The sequence below is a fragment of the Falco biarmicus genome, chromosome 2 (genome assembly GCF_023638135.1).
Source record: "Falco biarmicus isolate bFalBia1 chromosome 2, bFalBia1.pri, whole genome shotgun sequence".
Lineage (NCBI taxonomy): Eukaryota > Metazoa > Chordata > Aves > Falconiformes > Falconidae > Falco > Falco biarmicus.
The window spans coordinates 25,449,369-25,471,235 of record NC_079289.1 but is presented as its reverse complement, the minus strand read 5'-3'; the positions used below and the strand labels follow the sequence as shown (position 1 = coordinate 25,471,235).

Here is a 21,867-nt window from a genome sequence, read left to right as displayed (position 1 = left end):
AAGTTGCACTGATCACAAGTGTCACCAAACCAACACCCCTGCCTCTGCTGAAAATACAGTTGCCATCCTTTTTTCAGTCATGTATGTCTTGCCTCTGCTGCAACCTTTTGGCTGGTCTTCAGAGCCCTACTACAGTCCCTGCCCAGTTACCTTCTTGCTCAAGGCACTGGCAAATCTGGCATGTGCCGACTCCTTGCCAGCTGCCTTTCGCTGCCACACAACATTCAAGCCCTTGTTTAACCTTTCACAAAGACCTGTAAGCTGCAGGTCAAATTAAACCTTAATGATCCTTCACCATTTGCAGTCCAGAGGTACTCAGCTGGGATGCTGAAATTTTATGTCTCAGGGGAGAAGATTTTGAAAGATGTCTCAGGTCATCCCATTGGTGTTCACTCCCTGGGCACATGCAGAAAGAGCCAGGCAACAGAGCTCTTTGCTTATAGCCTCCCTTCTTCCCCCCGGTAATTATAGTCCTATTTGCTTAGGCAGATGAAGAGCTGGCAGGCTGAAATATAGGCTGAAAGATACATGGTATTAAGGAAATCCTTCCCTGTGCACATACATACTATTACATGCCTATAGCAATAATAATTCTGATTTGTCCATGAGCTGCACTAAGGAGTACTTTCAAGATAAACATCTCTATTAAGCTCTTTGCAAAGTCTTTACAGGCAGCGTGTGTATGGAAAGAATTCAAAAGCTCTGGGTGCAACACAGATACATTTGTTAAAGCAATGTGTGTCTGGCTGTTTTTGTTAACGGACTAGAGAGTAATGAAAAACTTAGTCATATAACTTCAGCTGTATTATTTCCATTCTTATTAAAGTTACTACCGCGTCTGTGATGCAGCAGAGTCACAGTGGTACAAGGGAGGATTAGCTTGATTCCTAGCTTTTTTAATGATGCTGATATTTTATTAAGGACCTAATTATTTTAGCGTAGCTTTGACTGCTCTGAGAGTATTGTATACAAGTAAAAAGAAGGGGCATTTACTCGGGGGTAAATCTACCGACTCTGTTCAATATTGACAGCTTTGTCTGGATCTAAGCCGCTGTGTATCATATCCAAATCTGAGCTGACTTCTGACTGTGAGCACATAGGATTTCTTCTTGTGAATACTGTTTCAATGTGTGCAGTAGTCTTGTAAGTCTGGGTGGTGTAAGGTTCATTCACTCTGCGAGCTGACCATCTGCTCTCGGTAACTGCAAATTCACTTCCAGTATTAATAAACTGTTCCTGTGTTCTTGCATGTCTCTAAAATGCCTCAAGCAACTGTTCCTTCCTCACACGGAAAAGTCACAGCAGCTGTGGGATTCACAAGGACTTTGGTGCTCGTCTCTTGATACACTTCTGGCAGCAAATTGCAAAGTGCAAATAACTTTTCTAACAGCCTAATAACTTCAAGCCCATTAAGCATAACTTCTGTGACACCAGAAAAAAACCTCGCTTCAAAGAGCCCTAATGGGTTTAGAGAGTGTGTGAACACCTGGAGTTGCTCTCAGAGCCACCTACTAACTGGAACATGTTAGAGATAAGGAACTGGCTTCTCCTTGAGCGTTGGTCCGAGGAGCTGCATGATGCCCAAGCAAGAGGAATAAATATACATTTTCACTAAGGTCATTGTTTTTTATTGGGCTGCCCTGAAATTTCATTTTAGGAATCGTGTGACATAGTTATGCTGTTTAATGTTCTGTGGCAAAAGTGCGTAAATCATGACAGAGGTTGCAGAAGACATAAAAATATTTAATTAATCCAGACAGCAGAAGATAAAGGAACTTAAACACGAGATAATTAAGCTAGGTATATGAACAGAACAACGGCAGATGAAATTCAGCATTGTGGAAAACAAGGGAGTCGATAACTGCAAGGAATAATCTGATCTACATTGACCCTTTGCAAGTTTCTAAATAACCTGTCACATATTAAGCTTGCAAGCAGACATTTAGATCTGTTTTCCAGCTCTAGGCTCTGTAGGAGCCTTGTTCCTTCACCTCCTGTGGAAGCTGGGGTTTAATGTCTTCCCTTAGAGCACAGCTCTGTGCAGGTCTCATCTCCAAATCTTTGCCCATTTCAGTGTCTCTTTTGCAGGGGTGTGAGATGATCTCTGAATAACCCAGCAAACCCCAGTGTTGGCTCAGACGGGAGAAACTGAGTTTCTGCCAGTATTGCTTCTTTTGCTTATACTATCCCTGTGTGTTTCTCAGTTTACGGAGTAACATCCTCAGGTGTCTTCCCTGCACAGCAGCCTTGAACGTGTTTTTTCTGTGCACACGTTTGTTGCTATAGTTCTCCAGCAAACTCGACTCATTAAATCCTGCTCATGCTTAGCCTCCCTTCTTCTGACTACTGGCTCTTGCCAGGCTCTGATGAGTGGTGTTCAAAAAGAAGAACTGATTTTAGAAGTAGCACGTTGTGTTTGGGTACTCATTGTTTACCTTGGACTTGTCACAGAAGGAGTAGTTTCCCTCCAACCAGCTGCATTGCATGCTCTTCCTCTTCCTCCTCCTCCTCATCTTCCTCATACATCTTCTCCTCCAGGGTTTCCAGTTGTAGGTGAGCAGAGCTGGCTGCCCACAGCAGGTCCTGCTGCTCCCACCGGCCTGCCAGGGCTGGGGTGTCTTGCTTTGCAAACAAGTTTTTAATATTTTAATGGCAGAAGAAAAAATTTCTCATTTTTGGTTTTTCCCATTCCTCATGTCCTCTTTACTGGTTCAGAGAGCCAGGACCAGGGCAGGCATAAGAGCTTCACAGCCTCTAGTGGGCAAGGGCCAGAGCTGCAGGACTTCCCAAACACTACATAAATCCATCATGGGAAACTATTTTTTAAAATCGGTATATGTTTTCCCTGGTTCCCTATGGAAACAAGGCTTGTGCAAACACTCCCTCTGTGAGTGTTTGCACTCTGTGAGCTGTGAGCTCTCTCCACACCCTCAGCAACTCTGGAGCGTGATTTCAGGTCAGTTTGACAGAGGTGCTGAGATTTCACAACCGGTGCCTCTAGGGTTTGTGTCAATAGACGTGGCTGCGTCAAGGAGGAACCTTTACACTCCTTCTAACAGCAAGACCGTTACTGTGCAACTTCACACAGTACAAGACACCAAAATATCAGCATCAGAGAGAGGTTACGTGACAGGAAAAGCTGCTTGGAAATCCGTTGTGAATCAGGCTTACTCGTTCACGTGCTCATAGAACCTGACCCTTAATTTTGTTTGATAATTTGGTTAGTGTAGACTCAAAGAACATCATGTCTCCTCCGTGGCACTGTCAGGCAGTCCTGCTGGGAAGGGAGAGGGGAGGCAGTCCAGGTTGCTAGTACTGCCCCGACCATCGTAGCACACTGCCTGCTTTGTCACTTCTAAATCTAACAGGGTGCTTGAAAGACGCTTAGATTCTTGTATTTTCTTTCTGGTTTTAGCTTCCCTATTCAGAGTGGTTTATAACAGCAGTCATTAAAATATAACGAAACTGAAGCTCATAGATAGATTCTTCATCAGAGGTCAGACAAGTTGTTCCTGCATGTCAGTAAGAATAAAGGAGTGAATATTCCTTTGACCATGAAGTAAATCCTTTAGATTACTTAAAATGAAGAAAAGCTTTCCTGAAAAATGGTTGCACACATGATACATGTTCTCCTAAATGTTTTTGCTTGGGTGTAGTAAAGAAGAGAGAAAAGATATGAGGGGACTGCAGGTTTACTTTGGGTTAATCCAACAGAATAGGCAGCTCTTCAAGTGAACAAGAAGCGTATCGTCTCCTTCATCATGTCTCATTTCTTGTAGCATTTCATTTTTGTGTGAAAACCTCTTTCTCAAGCCAGATGTTGGATGCCTTGCTTTACTTAGAGCATCTGAAAGTATTTTTTAAACATAGTGAAACAGTTTTAGGTTGAAGTTGTAGGAGGGTGATCTGTAAGTGTAACCTGAAGTGGTTAGGATCTTAGTTCTCATTTTAAAAAACACTTTTTTCTCATGTGTTACAAACATTTGAAATAATAAAATTACTGGTAATGACTTTTTCTAAGTTCATAACACAAATACCAGTCCTGTGAAGATTGAAAATGACTCACATGGAACCATTCAGCTTTTTCCTTGGGTACAGAATATCTTGCAGAGAGTCCTTTTTTTCTCTCATTTTTCCTAGAAATGATGTTTGAAAACAAAACCACAGTGTGGCCTTTTTGTGTTAGGAATTCTTTGTTGCTTTTGCCAAGAGAGTTAGAGGAGGACAAGGCCGAGTGTGGCATCATATGCTTTTGGTACACAAAAATATGTCTAATTGGGACCATCTTAGGAGGTAGTAGTGTGTTGTAAATGAAATCAAATCTCACTGTCTCTGACTCTTCTGAAAAATCCTTTCTGTTTGTTTGTAGTCAGGCTCTTCATTTCTAAAACCCAATAGTGGCCTCTGTCTTGGCTGCAAGTGATAGTCTCACGTGTCCAAGTAGCTTCCCAGCACTGACATATGTAAAATCAAGGTCCTTACAGCAGATCTCACTTTGCAGGAAATTACTTTGGAAGAATCCATCATTTTCTTTGCCCAAAGCTACCTAATGTACTGCCAGTTTTTGTTTTTCTTTCATTTTTACCCTTCTGTAAATCATGCTGAAAGATCTGGAGGACCATGGTGGTAGAAATAAGATTAGAAAAGATTTTTGTGCACGTGTATGATGAAAGAAAACAAAGTTGTCAATAGCATAACTTACCAAAAAAGCAAACGTTATTTCTCTGGGTTTCTGGAAGGTCAAGGAGACAACATTTCATACATCAAGCATACTGAATTTTGCTCAAAAAGAGTCAGAAATTTTAATACTGTGAAATAGTCACAAGCAAGACTCCTTTGCTTTCTCTTCAGTCAGTGTGAGGATTCGAGAATGACACTGACTGGCACCACTAACATCGAGAATTCACGCTGTTCCCCTAAGCGCTTGTTCAAAGTAAACCTCTGATGTCTTGATTACAGCCTGTTAAGCTCCAGAGCAGTTCCTCAGATGAACTGTCAGCATGTAAGCATTTTTTTCTGCTGATGTTTGAGGCAGGGCTGTGCAGAAAAACTTTGTCTTTTCCTGTTGCTTAGAGACAATCTTCTCCTGTGATGAGAAGCACCTTTCTTTATTTTGATGAATCCCACCCTAAAATCTCTTGGAAATGCATGATACTCTGCAAGAGGTGAGGTAAGCCTTCTAGCCTTGTTCGGAGCTCATTTTGTTGCAGGAGACATGAGATCTTTGGTATATGGATGTGCTGTGAAAACTTCATATTTTTGGTAGAAATTGAAGAGTTGGTGCTAGGACACTTCTTTCTTCCCAAGCTCCAGACTGCACTAGTACAGCTAGTAAAAAACTTTCACCAGGAGAGCTGCTCTGTGGAGAGCTCTGCTTGTCTATTGTTCTGAATTTCTGCGTATAAATGTAAAAGCTGAGTTGCCATAGGGTATTCAAGGCATGGCATACTTCACTCAACATGCTTTCTTTGAAGAGGCTTTCGGATGTTCTGGCCATAACTACGAATTTTCTGCATTTAGATGCTGCTTCTTACTTCTGATCTGGAAATGTATTTTGGTCAGACCTTAGGAAAACTAGTATCAGAAGCATGTCAACTTTGAGATGCCATATATCCTACTGCATTTGCCTTGCTATGTTTTATGTAGTCTCAGATCCTGCCTGCTGGTAAACAAGAGTGTTTGGGAACACAATCGTCTTGTCAGATAAATTACCTGAAATAGTCACAGACCTGGCACTGAGATATGATGGTGGAAAATCTATACTTAGGGCTGCGGCACAGTCGGTGCATTAACCACAGCTCCTGTGAGAGATGGAAGAAATTTCACCCTGGGCATTGGTTGTACCTGATCTCAGAAATTTCAGCAGTCCAGCTAGAGCAGTATTTGGAAGGAGGCCCTTGAAGTTTCAGGCAGTACAGGATGTGTTCTCGGCCATTTACTGCTCCCCAAGCCAACAGTAAGCTAGCACTTGGCTGGGTATTTGGGGAACGCTCTGTTTCCATAGGTATTAGTGCTTGAAACCATTAAGTATTCCACAGCTCTTTTACAAGAGGAGTAATTACATCCTGTCGGCAGAAATTACTCCCGCTGTTTAATTTGGAAACCATATTTATTCTTTGCTTCCAGTATTGCGTTGTTGCACAGCAAATAGCAACTGCATTTTCTGCCCAGGGTGGTGGCACTTCTCTCTGACACGTCCATGGGCGATGGTAGTGATGGTGATGATATCTTCTAGGGATGACATTGCAGGTTTGCTTGTGGCTGACGCTGAGGTCATTTTAAATGGTGCAGGCATATAGCTTCAGAAATCCAACTTTTCTTTGTAGCAACAAAAATAACTTTCCTAGTTCGTTTCGCTGCAGGAGGGATTCTGAGCCAGCCCCTGGGTGCACTGGGTCTTGAGGCAAATGCTGATGCTGAACTTTTCTCTCTTATTCTGTCCTTTTTAAGCCTTTTATGTACAGAAGGAAATTAGCACTCCAGATGATTATTGTCTGTTAGTGGTGGTTTTAATTACTGATTTTCAGGACACCCAATTAACTTTTTGCTGAAAACAAAAATTTTTTCCTCCCCTGAAGCAAACCAGTGATTCACGTTTTAATATAAAGTTTTAAAAAGGTTTGACTCATGCAGCAATTCCAAAAATTTTTATTTCTGAGTTCTTTGAAGCGTTTGAACAAACCAATGAAATACCGTGCTTCTGCCGTGCACAAACTGAACCTCATGTTAAACAGGGCTCCTGTCCTGGAAGTCCATTGCCACTTTCAGGCCTCTGGAGATGCTTTGTCCCACAGTATCACCTTATGAAGAGTGTGTGGCCACATTGTCCTGGGTCCCAGCTTGCAGGAGCAGAGGCAAGGAAGAGATGTTGCTGAATTGATCATGGGACCGCTGGTCCCTGGGAAGGGAGAAATATCAAGGATTAGAGCTTGCTGAAGAGTGCTGGGAATCAGGATGAGATTTGTCACCCAGTTTGATCAAACCAAGGTGAACTGCTTTGTGCTGGGCTCTGAGAGCCCCTGGTTTGCAGCGAGGCAAGCAGGTAGGTCAGCAGTCATTCAGTCGCGTGATGAGTAAAGCAGAGGGGCGCTGCTTGACTTTCATAAGTGAGACTCAGGCTGTAGAGCTTAGAGTTGAAAAACTTTTATATTGGCTTTTAAAGGGAACACATGTGAGACAGAGATATGCCATGTAAACTCCAGGGAGGAGAAAGACTCTAAAAAGCTAAATGAGTGCCATAAATGAGAGAGGTTTTCCTGAAAAATAAGTTTGAAGTAATACATATTTTTGATCCTTCAAAGACTGTGTTTTATATTAAAATGCAAAAGTGTATGACTTTCTCATCTGGTGGAGATAGTACAACTGTCCTACTTCACATAACCACTGCAATAGTAAATGGATGACATTGTTCAGGATCCCTTTAGGAAATGGCACCCTTAGGTAAGAGCATCTACTGCATGAAAACTGCCCAGGAAAAAATCCTCACTCAACATAGCATTATTACAATTTTCTGCTTTATGTGGGAAGTTTTCAAATGACTCTTTTCTTTTGATTTTGCCTTGAAATATCCATTTTGATGCAGAGTTTCAAATAGTAATAACACAGATTTTTTTTTTCCTTTCCCCTTGTCTTTTTTGCTAAAAACATACCTGTGTTATGCAGCACTTTGTGTTCCCTCATCTCTGTAACTTCTCATAATCTTTAGGAAAAGATGTGTGTTTGAGGGGGAAACCTGAAGACAGGGTTTAGTTGTTCCTGGTAGCACAAAATAAAACCTTTTCCTTGAGTTCTCCTCCAGAATCTGCCAGGGTTAGTGCAGAAGATGTGATAATAAAATGGGATCAAAGGGAAGCGGCGAGCGGTGGTGCAGTGGCTCTGTGTACCGTTCCTCTTCAGGCAGCTCAGCTTGCAGCTGGTTATCGGTGGTGTGGTAGCGTGATTCGGGGATAGCTGCAGGAAACGCTGGCATAATCTGGGAGGCTGGCAGTTGGGAGTGACGGAACAGATCAAAGGCTTGAATGTGTTTGCAGACTTGAGAATAACTGCAAGTTTCTTCTGAATCGTGGCCTGGCCAGGCAGCCCAGCCATCAGCTCTATCCAGCAACATACTTCCACAGGAGAGGTGAGTACGTAGTGCTGTGGGACCCCATCTGCAATGCTGTGGTCGGTTCTCGTTCCCCATGATCCAGCGCCCGTTGGATCCAGCTTGCATCTGTGGATTCAGAAAAGCTGTTAGAGGGGAAATGGCTGATTTTATCAAAGGAGACTGAAACAGGGCTGTGTTTTAGTCTCTGGGACAAAGCTGCTCTCATTGCCTGCAACTGAAGGTAAACAGCAATGACGGGAGAAAAGCCTTTGAGCTGGAGGACCGTGTAGCCCAGCTGTGAAGAAGTTTCAGCTGAAAGTGGAGTTCCTGATCATCAGAGGAGGAAGGCTGCAGAGCAGCGGTGAGAAGGAGATGTAGGGAAACGTGAGTGCTCATCTTCATAGATGAGCATCTTCATCTTGTTCATCTTTCCAGCAGTGTCCTCATACCTGTTGTTTCTTCTCAAGGGGCTCGAGGCATTCCCAAATCTCTCTAAAGGCTCATGCACGCTGTCTGAGCAAAGGAAAATAGGAAACTAAGAAAAAATAATGTGTTCTTGAGTATCTTAGAGTTTTAAGATGCAAAGTACAAGGTATTTAATGATTCTGTTTACTGCATTAGAAGCAAATACACTGCAGTCAGAGTGCCTTTCAACTATTAAAACTTTTCCCCAGCAGCCTCATGGTAGAAGGCTCAACATACTAAATTTATTCAACTCCTGAAAAGAGTCCAGGGCCAAGCAGGCATAGCCATCGTGGTTGCACAGAGAAAGCTGAGCTTCTCTGTTTGCAAGTCGCTGGGGGAAAATGGCAAGTAATTTCTTCCTTCACCTTTCCCCTACAGTGCAGTTGTGGGGAGCTGAAACTATTTGTGAACTTCTTGTTTCAGCAGTGTCAGAAAACCAAAGGGGCTGTTTGACTTGAGGCTTCTTGAGGTCCTTTCCAACCTGAATTACCCCAGGGCCCTGTGATTTTATGATCTAGCTTTTTTAAGGACAAGGCAGGGCAGACTTTCACCAGAGCTTTGACATGGAGCTCTGTGGTTGCTCCCTCTGCCATACTTACATCACAGGGTCTGTGAGCCTTGGAATGAAGGTCCTTGGATGAAGTCCTAGCTCCTTGCAAAGTAGCTCTTTACATCAAGGTGAAAGGTCTTCCTCTGACAAAAGTTCACCTACCAAAATGTTTGCTCGTGTTTCTTCTGATGATTCCCCAGGTGTCAGCAGAGGGAGAGGCTATAGGTCAGAAGGCCCAAATGAAGGTCTGTGTGGCATGCTAAGCTCTTCCCCAGCAGAGCGTTCTTGCCTGTTGGACTTCTGGGCAAGGGGTCATCCTACCAACTGGGTAAATCAGTAGGTCTCCAAGTCTTTCACTTCATGGGATGGTTTCTGATCTCTTTTTTAAATGATGAGACTAATTAGCAATCTGACCTGTGGAGCCACAGTTTGGGAAGAAGGCTCTGATTTTTTTATGGTTTCCAGTCTCAGCAGATCTCACATGTCCAGGTGAGGGGGAAGTGAAGGCTGCAGTGGCAGGAGGAGCTATCCTACTGTCCTTCATCCCTGGGATGACATCTGTACTACCAAACAAGGAAGGGTCAGGGATCCCACAGCAAGGGAGCATAGATTGACTCATGTCCACACTGCTTAGGAGAAGGTTGGTAGGAGTGGTCCAAAACAGAGCCAGAGAGAGAACCAGCAGTGCAGATGATCTGGCTCCCAGGACCTGAGATCATTCCATGGCCATCTTGCATTCAGCCATACTGGGCTACATGGAGGGCTGTGTTCACAATTAGCAAATAGAGTGGCCCAACTGGAGAAGATTTGCAGAGAGAAACAGTCCTGATAAATCAGTATCTGTGCTACAACATTTTGCTGTTTTATTGTGGATTTACACTAGTTTAACGCTCACTAGTGGTGGGAGCAGATCTTCCCATTCACCCCCGGAGAACTCAGTGCGCTGCCTGGAGCCAAAGCAGGTGGAGGATGATGAAGAGTAAATATATTTCTTTTCACCTGCAGCGAGCTTTTTTTCTTGTTATTCAGGTGATGGTCAACAGTCTCAGACCAGAGAAAGAGCTAAATCTTGCCCTATGTGCCATAAACATTATTCCAGGCAGTAGGCAAAATGCTCTGTAAAAGTCCTTGGAAGATCCCCATCCTGGGGTAATATAGTGCGTGACACACTCTGGTAACAAGCTTTTAATCTCCTCTTACAGCCTTTTCTAGAGATTCAAAAATCTGTTATTATTCAAATGGGTATGTACTACTGATTGGTCTCATTTAAGGATTTTCAAGTACATTTTAAAGGTCAAGCAGGTAATTTTAATCAGTCATGTGGTTTTTGACAGCAGCACCTGGAAAGCACATTTATTATATTTGCCATTACATATTTGGATCGCGTGCAGGGGCAGTGCTTCTCCCCTGCTTGTTTCGCTCTCCATCGTCAAGCTACTGGCACTGATCAACCAGTGCATCCACAGGAGAGCACTGTCGTTGCAGCACTTCAAATCTGAGTCACAGTTGCTTGGATGGGGGCCCAGGACCCGTGTCTTACAGCTGCTGGTTAAGATAGTAGTAGCTGCATTAAAGCGGTGCTGCTGTCAGCTCAGAGCATTCCTGGCTACTTAATCCGTACCGCTCTCTCCTAGGCTGCCTGGCTAGTAACCATTTGGATATTAATCTGGTGTAGTTGTTCTGAAATTCTTGTGTGCAGGCTACTCGTGCAGTGGTTGTGGAGAGCTGTCAGATCGCAAGATGACAACCGACTGTCCTCACTTAATGGTCTGCAGAACTGTAAGCAAAGAAAATGAGAATATTTTCCCATTTCCACAAATAGCAGTCACAGACTGGGAGCAAGGTTCAAGCTGCCGTAGCATCAGCTCCTACCATGTAAACTAAGAGGCTAATGCATTGCTTAGGGAGCAGTGGTACATACAAGGACGGGCAGCAAGGCTGACCAGCCGCGGCACGAAACAGATGAGAGTCTTCAGCTTAGGAAAAAAAAGAGAGTTAAATGGCATCTGACAGAAGCCCATGAAGTCATCTATTGTGTGGAAAAACTGAACTTGGGAGAACTGCAGGGCGTGTAATGAAGTGGTTAGAGAGCCCATGTAAGTAGACAGAAGTGCTTTTTTTGGTGTTTTTCCACTACGTTTTTGGAACACGTTAGGGTTTGGTGGAAGGCACTCAAAAAGGGACAAGATCCACTCATACAAGGCTGGTGATGCAGTAGTCCGGCTAGGGCAGCTGGCCAGGGAAGCCCCCAGGTCCCTGCTTGCTGGGAGTCAAGCAGCACACCTGGGGAAAAGCTGCTCCTGGTGTGCGCTGCTCTTGCACCCTTCTCTGAGCTGCCGGCGGAGCTGAAACTCGAGGGATCCTGCATGGAGCCTAGGGCAGCAGCTCGGCTGCTCTTCAGGGTGAGCAGCGGTCAGGGGACCACGTGTGCCACCAGGACACCATCAACTGTTAGTGAGGAAGGAGTCAGTTTTAGCCCTGCTGACAATTTCAGCTGGGATGCGGCTCTCACCATAGGAAAACTCAAGAACCCCAGGATTTTGCAGCCCATTCAGACCGTTTCCAGATCTGACCAGTCATTTTTAATTTACACAGCACAGGGTGGAGGTTTAAAACAATTTACAGTTTACAGCAACTCAGCTCTGTTTTGCTCTGTTCACGGGAACAAAGTTCGTAGCGCTGGTTTTATGGTACCACCTTGCTTTTATACTCCACGCTTTGTTAAACATGATAATGAGTTCAGCACTGTATAGCACACTTAGTGCTGTGCAGAAAATAAAAGTTATTTCCTGCCCACACTTCAAAAGAGCTGCTGCGATGGTAAAGGCTCTTTCAACCTTAGGGCTGCTAGCCGAAACAGTATGTATGCTGGGTTAGTCTGTCAAAAAGCTCTATATTGCAAATGTAAATTTATCTTTGTAAGAATGACAAGCTCCTGTTCAAAGCAAAGCACTATATAAAGCAGTTCACTGAGGCAGTATGTTTTACCATATTCCCCCTCTGGAAGAGAGAGGAGTTTTGTATTACATTAATCAGCTTCTAAGCCCTGAAGGTCACAATTATCTGGCCACTATTTTTCAGTATTAGTGATTTTAGTACATGATTAACTTTCATGTGTGCATCATTAAGATGAGGGATTGTTTTTGAAGTTTCAAACAGAGCAGCAGGTCTTAGCTGTAGTATTTGCCATACTTGCTCAGCCACTGTTAAAAGGGATGATTTATAGAAAATCCAGCTGTGAGTTTTCGTTTCTTCAAGAGCAGGAGGCGGGACTAGAAACCAACCTAAAACCAAGCAGAGCATTGATCAGAGTAGAAATGATGTAGAGCACAGCTCCGCAGACAACAGCTAAACATCGTGGAAGTATTAGCTGGCAGCGATAAAGAGGCGGAAGCAGCGCTCAGTGACAGAGGAGCCATCTGTCAGGAACTGGGAATCCAATTCCGAGAGAGCAGAAAATGAAGTACAGAAGAAAGTGATTTTGGTTCAAAGGTACAGTGAAGCCCAAGGATATCTGTGGACAGTAAGTTTCTATACTGTAGCAGGGATGGTTAATACAGCAGCTAGTACTGTTTGCAAGGGCTTTTCAGCTTTGAAAACAGGCATAAGTAGCTCCTTTATAAAACAGCTTTTACTTAAAGTTTTTTATTTGTTTTTAAGATGTAAATAAGCTTATCTGTTTGAGGCAGCTTGTTTAAAAACTTGTAAACAAACTTTAAAACTGCTGGTGTCCATCACTTCAGAGGGTGGTTTTGTTTAATAAGGTCATCTCCTGCCGAGGAAAGATTTGTTCGTAACCTTTCTGAAAAAAATCTTTGAAGAAAAGACTGCTTTGGCCCCAGTTGCGAGGTGAAAAAGGGTAGGCAAGATATTTTTTCTGGAAAGGGGAAAGGAGTTCCCACCCAAATAGATCTAAACTAACTGGAACTACAGTGTATAAACACCCCGGAGCTAAATCCTACCCTCACTTACACTGATGTAAGTCAGGTTTAAGTCTGCTGCAGTTAATAAAATTACTCCTGATTTAATTAAGGATAGAATTTGGTTGCACATTTCTTAATAATGAAAAAGCCCCATGGTTCTTTCCAAAGTGCATTTTATGTTAACTGATTATTAAGGACTTGCTTTAAAATACGTTAAAATTAATTGTAAACTCACATTGTGATGCATCTTTTGTCATGTATTTGTCTCCTTCTTTGAAACTAGCACAAAAGCCAGCATGAGATATTGTAAGCAATCCTGTTATTTCTTGTTAGTAAGTTCTCAGGTAAGGTTAGCCCTGCTCGTAATTTTAGTCATTTCATTCAGTGTCTCGTATTTGTGTTGATATGCTTTAATCCCAAAAAGGTTTGTGAAGCTCCAGCTGGGAGCAATAAGGTGATACTAGCTGTAGCAGAAAAGTGCCAAAGTTCTGTACAGGACCCCAGACTGTATTATTGGGAAAGAAACTGTTCTATTACAAATTGTACAGAAAAATTACTCGTTGCAGTGGTTTTAATGTATGAGTTAGAAGCATAAGCATTGGCTGCTGACTGAGAAAAAAAACAACAACCAACCCAAACCCACACACTATTATGGCCCAATATGGATGACAAAACACTGTAGCATGTGTGGGAAAATGGCTGCAGTCCAATGTCTGGAATCATTTATCTTCTGGTAGAGTCTGGAAGATGACTGTTTTATGTATTTTACAGAAATCCCTGCTGATTGATTTCATTTACTTAGGGGGAGGGGGCATGGTGACTGATGGCAGGGACAACTGGAGGAAAAAAAAAAAAAAAGTGGATTCTTTACATTATCCCAGCATCCTGTTCTGGTTAGGCTTGTTGGCACCTTTTGAGGGGACCAGACCGTGCTGGGCAGCCCAGTACATCCTGCCGCTGCTTTTGCTACTACAAAGAGCCAGAGGTTTGCTGCTTCTTTCTGGGTCTCAGTGAGCTGAAAGTTGCAGGTTCTGCTTCCACTAGAGCCAGGCACATTTTGGAAATTATGATTTGCGGAGGTCTGAAGGGGGATGGACAGGATTGGGTACAGGTCTCTGTAGCCTGCTGGTAATTTGGCTGGTGGTGGGTGCTGTTATTGAAGAGGAAGGAAAGAATTTTTGAAAGGTCTGGGGGGAAAGTCTGTTTTCAGTGTGCAGGGCTTGCTGAAATAGCTCATCCCACTTTGGCACGAGGTCTGTACACCGGGATGATGATACAGTTTTCTTCTGTCATTTGTTGTTAAAATAACCACAATTTCTAGTGTTTCTTTATTGGTAAGGAAAAAAGAGCTTGTCAAGCACGGTACAGACAACAGGGATATGGTGTACATCAGTGTCTTTCCTTTACCTTACTGTTATTTTTGTGTGTGCTCTGCCTGCCTGTCTGTCAAGGTGTTTGCCTTCAAATCAATTAGTCTCACATCATGGGATGACAGTGACTTGTTATATACCAGACATAACTACAGACTTTTGCTTTCATGTTGCAGGGAATCAGTGCCAACATTTTCATATGATGAAACAAGAGTGGGGGGATACATTTCCTAGTCAGCACCCTGCTACTGCTTTGAGGTTTAACAAAAATGAGGAGAAAATGGATTTTTCAATTAAGAATACTACTTAATTTTGTACCCTTCAGTCTCTCACAGGGTCCTCCACTAATGGTTACAATGCCAGGTCCAGTGCAGGGTCTCATTACAAACCTGGAGAAAGGGAGAAGTATTGTGTCTCTTTCATCACATCCAGTTTCTCAGACATAACCACTTAATACAGTCAAGACATTCCTCATTGACAGAGTGGGAAAGAAAGATCTACTTTATCCCAACTGCCAAGGTAGCTTGACATATTTATCAAGTATTTTTGTCAGATTGGTAGGTGCTATTAAGCACTGTGCTTAGACAGCATCCCGAGAATAAACCCAGCATCCCCTCCCTTCTGAACCAGCATTCTGTACTATTGCCTTGTGGTGTCATTCAGCCCACTCAGGTTCTTTGGCTTCACTGCTCATCATGCTGTCTTGATGTGCACTCATTTTCTGTGTCTGTTGAGGATGTGCTTATCGCTGTCAGACATCTCTGTTACTCAAGGGTTGACCTCTGATTTGTAAGTTTATAGGAATTCAGATTAATCGTAACCTTCTCTACTTTCTTAATGTTCTTAGCCTCCTTGTCAGCCACTGCATGTCTTGGTTATCCTCTCACAGAACAGTTTCTTGTTGGGACCCTCCCAGGCGGTCTTGTTCTTGAATAATTGAGTTTAAGCCTTTCCTGCTTTTTGGTAGATCTAACTGGAGAGGGCAGTTGGTAGTGCTGTGGGTTTCAGGTGAAGGTACTGCTTCTTTGCCTTGGGTATGCCACTTAGCTGCCCGATGACACAGCAAATCTAATGCCCCAGTGACTTATTTAGAAGATCTGCTTTTATCATGGGGTCCTTGAGGGGAACGGTCTTCCTTGTTGAGAGGACTTTTAATGAGATAGTGCAGGTAAACAGATCCAGTATAAGTCCAGTGCCTTCTTTTAATCTTGCATTTGGGCAGGAGGGGGAAAAAAGTGGTGTGAGCTGATGCAAACTTGTTTTTTCATCCAATGGAACTGCATTCTTCTGGTAATTTGGAGCACGTTTGGGGACTGCCAGCCCCCAACCCTTCCTCTTCTGTAATGATTTGTAGGATATTGTGCTCAGGCTCCAGCCATTTCAGCTACTGCCCGCACAGTCCCTACGTTTTTATTAGTCAGCTCTTCAGTCTTTTCATTACCTGGAAACATCCTTCCTCTGGCCACCACAAAGGTGCCTTCCTGAGTGTGCTGCCTCTTACAAGTTAAATGTCTCAGAACAAAGTTTTCACACATCGCACATTATCCTGTTTTTTTAATAAATGTTGTCCTTTTGTACTTTGCAATACAGTACATGACAAACATAGGCTAGGTGGCAGAGCTACAGCTGCCTCTTGTTTTCTTATCAGATACTGTTAAAAACAGAGAATTAGATTAACAAAAAGAAAAAATAAAGAAGGGAGTTCTGTAGGCTGTGGAGCGTTGTAAAACCTCCCACTGAATGTCTGCGCAGGACATACAGCAACAGCAAAGCTGTTATGTACTAAATGAGTTTGGAGTAGGGGCCAACTGAATGCAATGCATATTATTCATTTATAACCCTAACCTAGAATCATGAATTTTTGCTGTCCCATAAAAAGATGACTTTATGTGACCCTTTAAAGCCTTCAGCATCAAGTGGCATTAAGTTGATGGCTACTTGTTTTGTACCTTCAGTGAAAAATTATGCATAAATCAAGTAGGCTTTGCCTGTAATGTACTCATAATCTTCACAAGCAAAACTCCCACCCAAATCTAGTGATCAAGCATGGTTCCTTGAACTCAGCGGAAAGGTCACCTCATAAAAAAATATAGGGGTATAATATTCAGGCCACCCAGGCAATTTTTTTTGGCTGGGACATTGCTTTAATTAAGTGATTGTAAAGTTAAAATAATAATGGGATTCTGATTTAAGCAGATAAAAGCCAGGGGAGCTACATTAAACTCAGTTTCCATTCATTGAACCCATCCAGATGAGCTGAATTCACTCAATGAAGAACATTTTTGCAGAGGGACAGACAGGATGGGCCAAGGTTGAGTCCTGAATGTTCTGGGGTTTGCATATTTGAAGCAAGCCCTTAGCATTGTTTTGTTCCTTAATCACCTCTGGTTTGTTTATTTATTGATGCTTTTGAAGGTAAATAGACTTAGTAAAACACAATCATCTTGTTTGTGTCACTTGAAAGCTCCCATTAAATCTGCGGAAGTTTTAGACAAAAGGAAAAGAATGATTGAGAGGACTTTTGTGGGGATGGTCTTCCACTTACAATTAAAAATAGTGGTATCTGTCTTTTAAAGGAAGAATTGAGTTACTGAATTGCAAATGAAATGGAAGGTCTTGTGAAATCACTGGCTGGGACTGTCTCAGCTCTTGAAATCTGACAACACAGCCAACCATTTGGGCAGAAGGTGAATGGGAACCAGTGGTCCTGCAGAAGGGGTTGGTGGCTGGAGCATCTTCATGGACCACTGCTGGAAGGAGTAAAGGCTGGACTTACCTATTCTGTATGAAATGGCCCATCCATCTGGGGGAGACTTCGTGGGAAATAGGAATACTATTTGCTTTAGCACTTGTTACGCAGGCTTTGAACAGGGATGAAAACTGCAAGTCCTTTGCCAGCCATGAGCACTGATGTGCAGTTGTAAAGTCACAACATGGTCCCACCTGGTTTAGTTTTGGGGAAATATTTGGAGCTTGTACCTGCTATCTGCTGTCTGTGTCCCTGGGCCCGCCATACCTGCACCCTAACCCCAACTCCAAAAAGCACCTCTGCACATTCTTTTTCAGCGCAGTGGACACAGTGTCCTGGCATTACTCCTTCCCTTTGTGTCTCTTCTGTGTCTGTGCATCCCAGCTGGCACACCTAGAGCAGCACGGGGGCCCTCGCTTGTCAGAGAAGAAGGATTTAGCAAACTGTTTGTTCAGGAGATGTTAATTTATCACGTCCCTCCACCAGTGGATAATGACCTAACTTGGGCAGCTCTGTTGTATTAATTTGGTTTGCAGGAATATGCACACAGATGACCAGGAGCAAATGTGGTAGATACAGGTGCAATGATGTGTACCTCTTGTGCCTCTGAGCCACTGAATCCAAAATCTAGATATATGTTAATATTTAGCACTTATATAGTGCATTAAATCTCCATAGGCCTGTAGGGACATGTCTAATTTTTACATCCAAATTAATAGAAGAGGTAATCACACATAACAGTCAGTCTTTTCATCACTCAACCTAATGAGGAATGAAGACACTATTTTGTTTGGACTGGGATTGCTTCTACATACCTGAAAATACCATCCCATATTCTCAGTTCTTTGTAAAAACACCACAAGTTTGTTGTTGCAAGAACATTTCAGACAGCTGCATATTGAGTCAACTTGACTTTTTAACTGAACTGAAAATTAGGAGACTGACCCAGATCTCAGTGGGGTACCTCCATTGGAGTTTTTCAGTGAATTTAGGTGCTGAACAAGCTAAACCAGTTCATTTTAAAAAATTGTTTGAAAATCGTCTTTTAGAAAATAGAGTCTTGAAAGCCTGGTACTGATAATGGGCATGCTGGCAGACCTTTAAGGCAGCAGCTGAACACCCTCACACTTCATATTATTTATTTATATTACATTTATATTGCCCACTCCAGCTTCCAAAGCGAATTCAATAGACAGCTGTAGTTCTGCCTTAATTCCTCAGCCCTGGTTGCTATGGCATCCAAGTTAGGAAAATACCTGCCAGCTCCAGGTGGCTGAGCACGCAGATGGGTGAAACATGAACAGTAATTTAGGGAACCATGAGGTGGTATCCTGTGACCACTAGGTATTGTCCATGGTTTTTTTGCAAAAAGGGGCAAGGAGCTGTCAACATTGCTGGGAAACCTGGGGGTTATTTAGCTGCAACAAAAGCAGCAACCCACATTTGTACTGAGAGGCTCTGGTAGGGAGCTATGAAATAATTTAATGAACTGTTCAAATTAAATACAAAGTTAGAGATTAGAAGGGGCTGGCTGGTATCACCTACAGTCATGCTCAATAGCATCCTGCTCTGCGATTTGTTCCACTCAGCTCTGTGGGATTATAATAGTTGCTGAAGAAGGCAGCAGAACTGAGCCTTCAGGTTAAAGACACATATAATGAGAATTGTAAGTACTGTGCAAAAAAATCTTTTATTATTTACAGTCTTGGTACTGAGAATTTGTCCCTTGAGACCTGCATAATGTCATAGAAATAGGATCTACAAATTCAAACTTTTTAGTCTTAACTATGTTCAGGGTAAGTATTGAAATGCTTCGGTAGAGTTTTTCCCCCCGTCCAATTGTCACTGTTTTAAGTCATCTTAATAGCAAGAATTGATTTTCAATGAAAGCAGATTTTTTCCCCAACATTTCTTTGTTTCCAGTAAGAAAAGAACAAGAACAAAGACTAGCAAACAAAATACAACTTTGTCTAAAATCTCATAAAAGCTCTTACATGAGAATCTATCAAGCCTGGGAAAATATGTGTTCTTTTGTAAAAAACGTATTTTTCCTTTAAGTCACTGCTAGATTGCAAAAGTTCACATAACATATTGGTATGTGTATGTGTTTATGTAAGGCGGACCTCTGTATTTCACTTTCTTATGTCAGTGTTGCCTCGGCAACTGTATTTTATTGATTAATAGAATAGATGTAATTTGTTTCAGAGCTGCATCAGCTTACATGTTCATTTTTCTTTGTGGTTTCATTTTCTTATTGTCTGAGTAAAATTATTTTACAGATATGAGAAATAACATTCTTTTGGTCTTTTTGGAGGTGTTTCTGTGGCTGTACACAAAACCCAACAAAGTTTGACAAATGCAAGCTGATAAAGTCATCAAATACTTTTATCTAGTGATACAGGCATTTGTTATTAAAGTTCTTTTGCTGTGTCTGTTAACCTGGTATCTTATCTGTAGCTTCAATGGCAACCAACTGGAGACTGTCCATGCGGTTCCAGTTATTAGATACCTGCGTGGTGGTTTTCCTCCAGAGATTTCAAACTCCAATTCGTAATACTTTGCAGGATCTCTTTGAACTAAATATTATTATATAATTTATTTTACACTTAAATAAGCTGAGATATGGAAAATTTGCCCTCACGTAAATCTGAAATAGTGCTGAGAGTAGCTCCTGAAACACAAGAACCTTTTACTTTCGTTCTACCCGTTGTGGGTTTGTCAGGTCTAAGGGTTAGTTCCTGCTTTAGGACAGTAGCATTTAACCAAGCTGTTGTCCCATCACCAGTCCTAGTTCTGTGAGTGCTGGTCACTTTTATAAGAAGTCATGATCCTGACCTGAAGACCTTTCATTTTCACACAAACCGAGCATGGCAGAGGATGGAAAGGGTAGGCAGGATACCATGTCTCAGTTCAGGTGGTGCCACTGCCTAATTACGTGCACAGCTGGACAGATCCACATAGTTAGATTTACCAGATATCTTCCTGCTTTTGGTTTTGTCCTTTCCCCCTGAGTTTATTTGTTTCATGGTTTATGAGTATCACAGGAGCCAAGAGCAGGCAGGGTGTGCATCTTCCTGGATTAGATGAGCAACAAGGAAAAAACAGGGAGGCCGAGGAGGAGGAGGAGGAGTACAAGTAACAGATGGGAAAGTAATGGATGTTCAGACAGATGTTGGTGTAAAAGATGTCTTTTTTTATGTAGAACTGAAAGCATAGCCACCCCTACAGTCCTAATATTAACAATTTACAAATTATAGCAGTGATTGTATTTATATGTCATAGAGAGTTTAAATGATGGGAATGGGTTGTCAACACACATAGGAAAATAAGTCTGAAAATCTCTAGCACTTTCTTTAAATATAATAGTTTCTGACGATTAAATATCCCATTGGTCTTTATCTAAATATTTATCTTCAGTGAAATTACAAGAAGTCCACAGTCAGAGAAAACCCACGCTCTTCTGTTCTCTGTCTTAAAGATTAAATGATGTTCTAGCCTTAAAAAAGCGCTTGGTTCCTGATTTTATCCTGGGTTTGTTTCGTGGATAACTGAAAAAAAGAAAGAGTCAGCCATTGATGGCAAGCAGGCACAATGGCACTGTTACTAGATAGGGGTTTTGAAGGCTGTTTACCATGCTAAGTCACAGACCATGACATGAAATCATGGTTTTAATCTTTTGGATGAAAACATTCAGCAACAGGCCTTCCTAGCAACAACACTCCACATAACACAAAGCCTCATTTTCTTGCAAGGATCATGAAGTTTTACATGGATTTTCTGGGCCAGTCTTTGGCAGCAACAACACTAATTTATTCCAGGTGAAAGTCAGGCCCACTGTAATTAGCAATACCATGGTATTTGTCTGAAAAATCAAGAAACACTGACATCTTTTAGAGAGGCCACGTGTCTTGTGGAGAACGCAGTCCATTTAATTCAAGCTTTTAGGTACCTGGGGTTAAGCAGATGGTCCAGTCCATTTGTCATAACTGCTTAAACTCCTTGTACAGTCTAAGGAGAGCAGCAGTTTCTTACTAAAGACCTGCAGAGGGAGATCTGTTCCCCATCTCCATCCATCCACCCACCCACCCAAGGATGATTCAGTCCGCCTCATTCAAGTAAATACCTCTTCCATTGGGAATATAGAGGAACAATGGGAAATAAATGCTGGCACCTCCATTTACTCATTTGAAGATGGATGTGACTTATCTTCCTGTTGCATAATAACCCAAGAATTAGAGCACTCACCCCAGAGAGAGGAGGTCCTGGGCTCTACTCGGTCTGAGTGGGCTGAGCTCACATCTTCTACACTTAACTCAGAGGAGCTAAATTCCTCCCTTTGCAGGATGACCATCCGTAAGTCTCCATGCTTTTGTTTCTTATCCTTTCCTTTTCTGCCTGTCTGTGAGGACTGTAAGCTCTGCAAGGCACCAGCTCATTTGTCATCAAACGTTTGAGCAGCACTGACTGTTACAAGGTTCTGATTTTGGCTGAGGTTTGTAATGAAATGTAAGTAAAAGTAACACTTGGGCAAATTTCTCCCTTCGCACCACAAAAAAAAAGCTGAGTGAAAGCTTTGTTCTGGTAGATGCATTACATATTTTTGGCTGGTATTGGTAGGAAGTGGGCTTTGTACAGCCTTTGCTTGTGACATAGTTTGTGGAACAGATGATGCATCTTCAGTGATGTTGGACTTGACGTGTATTTAGGGAATTGCTGGATGCTTA

At 42.4% G+C, this 21,867-nt stretch overlaps 1 protein-coding gene across 5 annotated transcripts in view; it reads left to right on the top strand.

Annotated features, from left to right (window-relative positions):
• The window catches only part of STARD13 (StAR related lipid transfer domain containing 13), a 295,778-nt gene that overhangs the window by 209,234 nt on the left and 64,677 nt on the right, over window positions 1-21,867 (top strand). For 2 of the 5 annotated variants that reach the window (XM_056327538.1, XM_056327537.1), the window contains exon 1: window positions 12,438-12,624. The exons of the other annotated variants lie outside the window; for them this stretch is intronic. The gene's annotated coding sequence lies outside the window, so the exon portion shown is untranslated. Of the gene's footprint in view, window positions 1-12,437; window positions 12,625-21,867 lie in introns of those variants that run through there. 5 annotated transcript variants of the gene reach the window in all.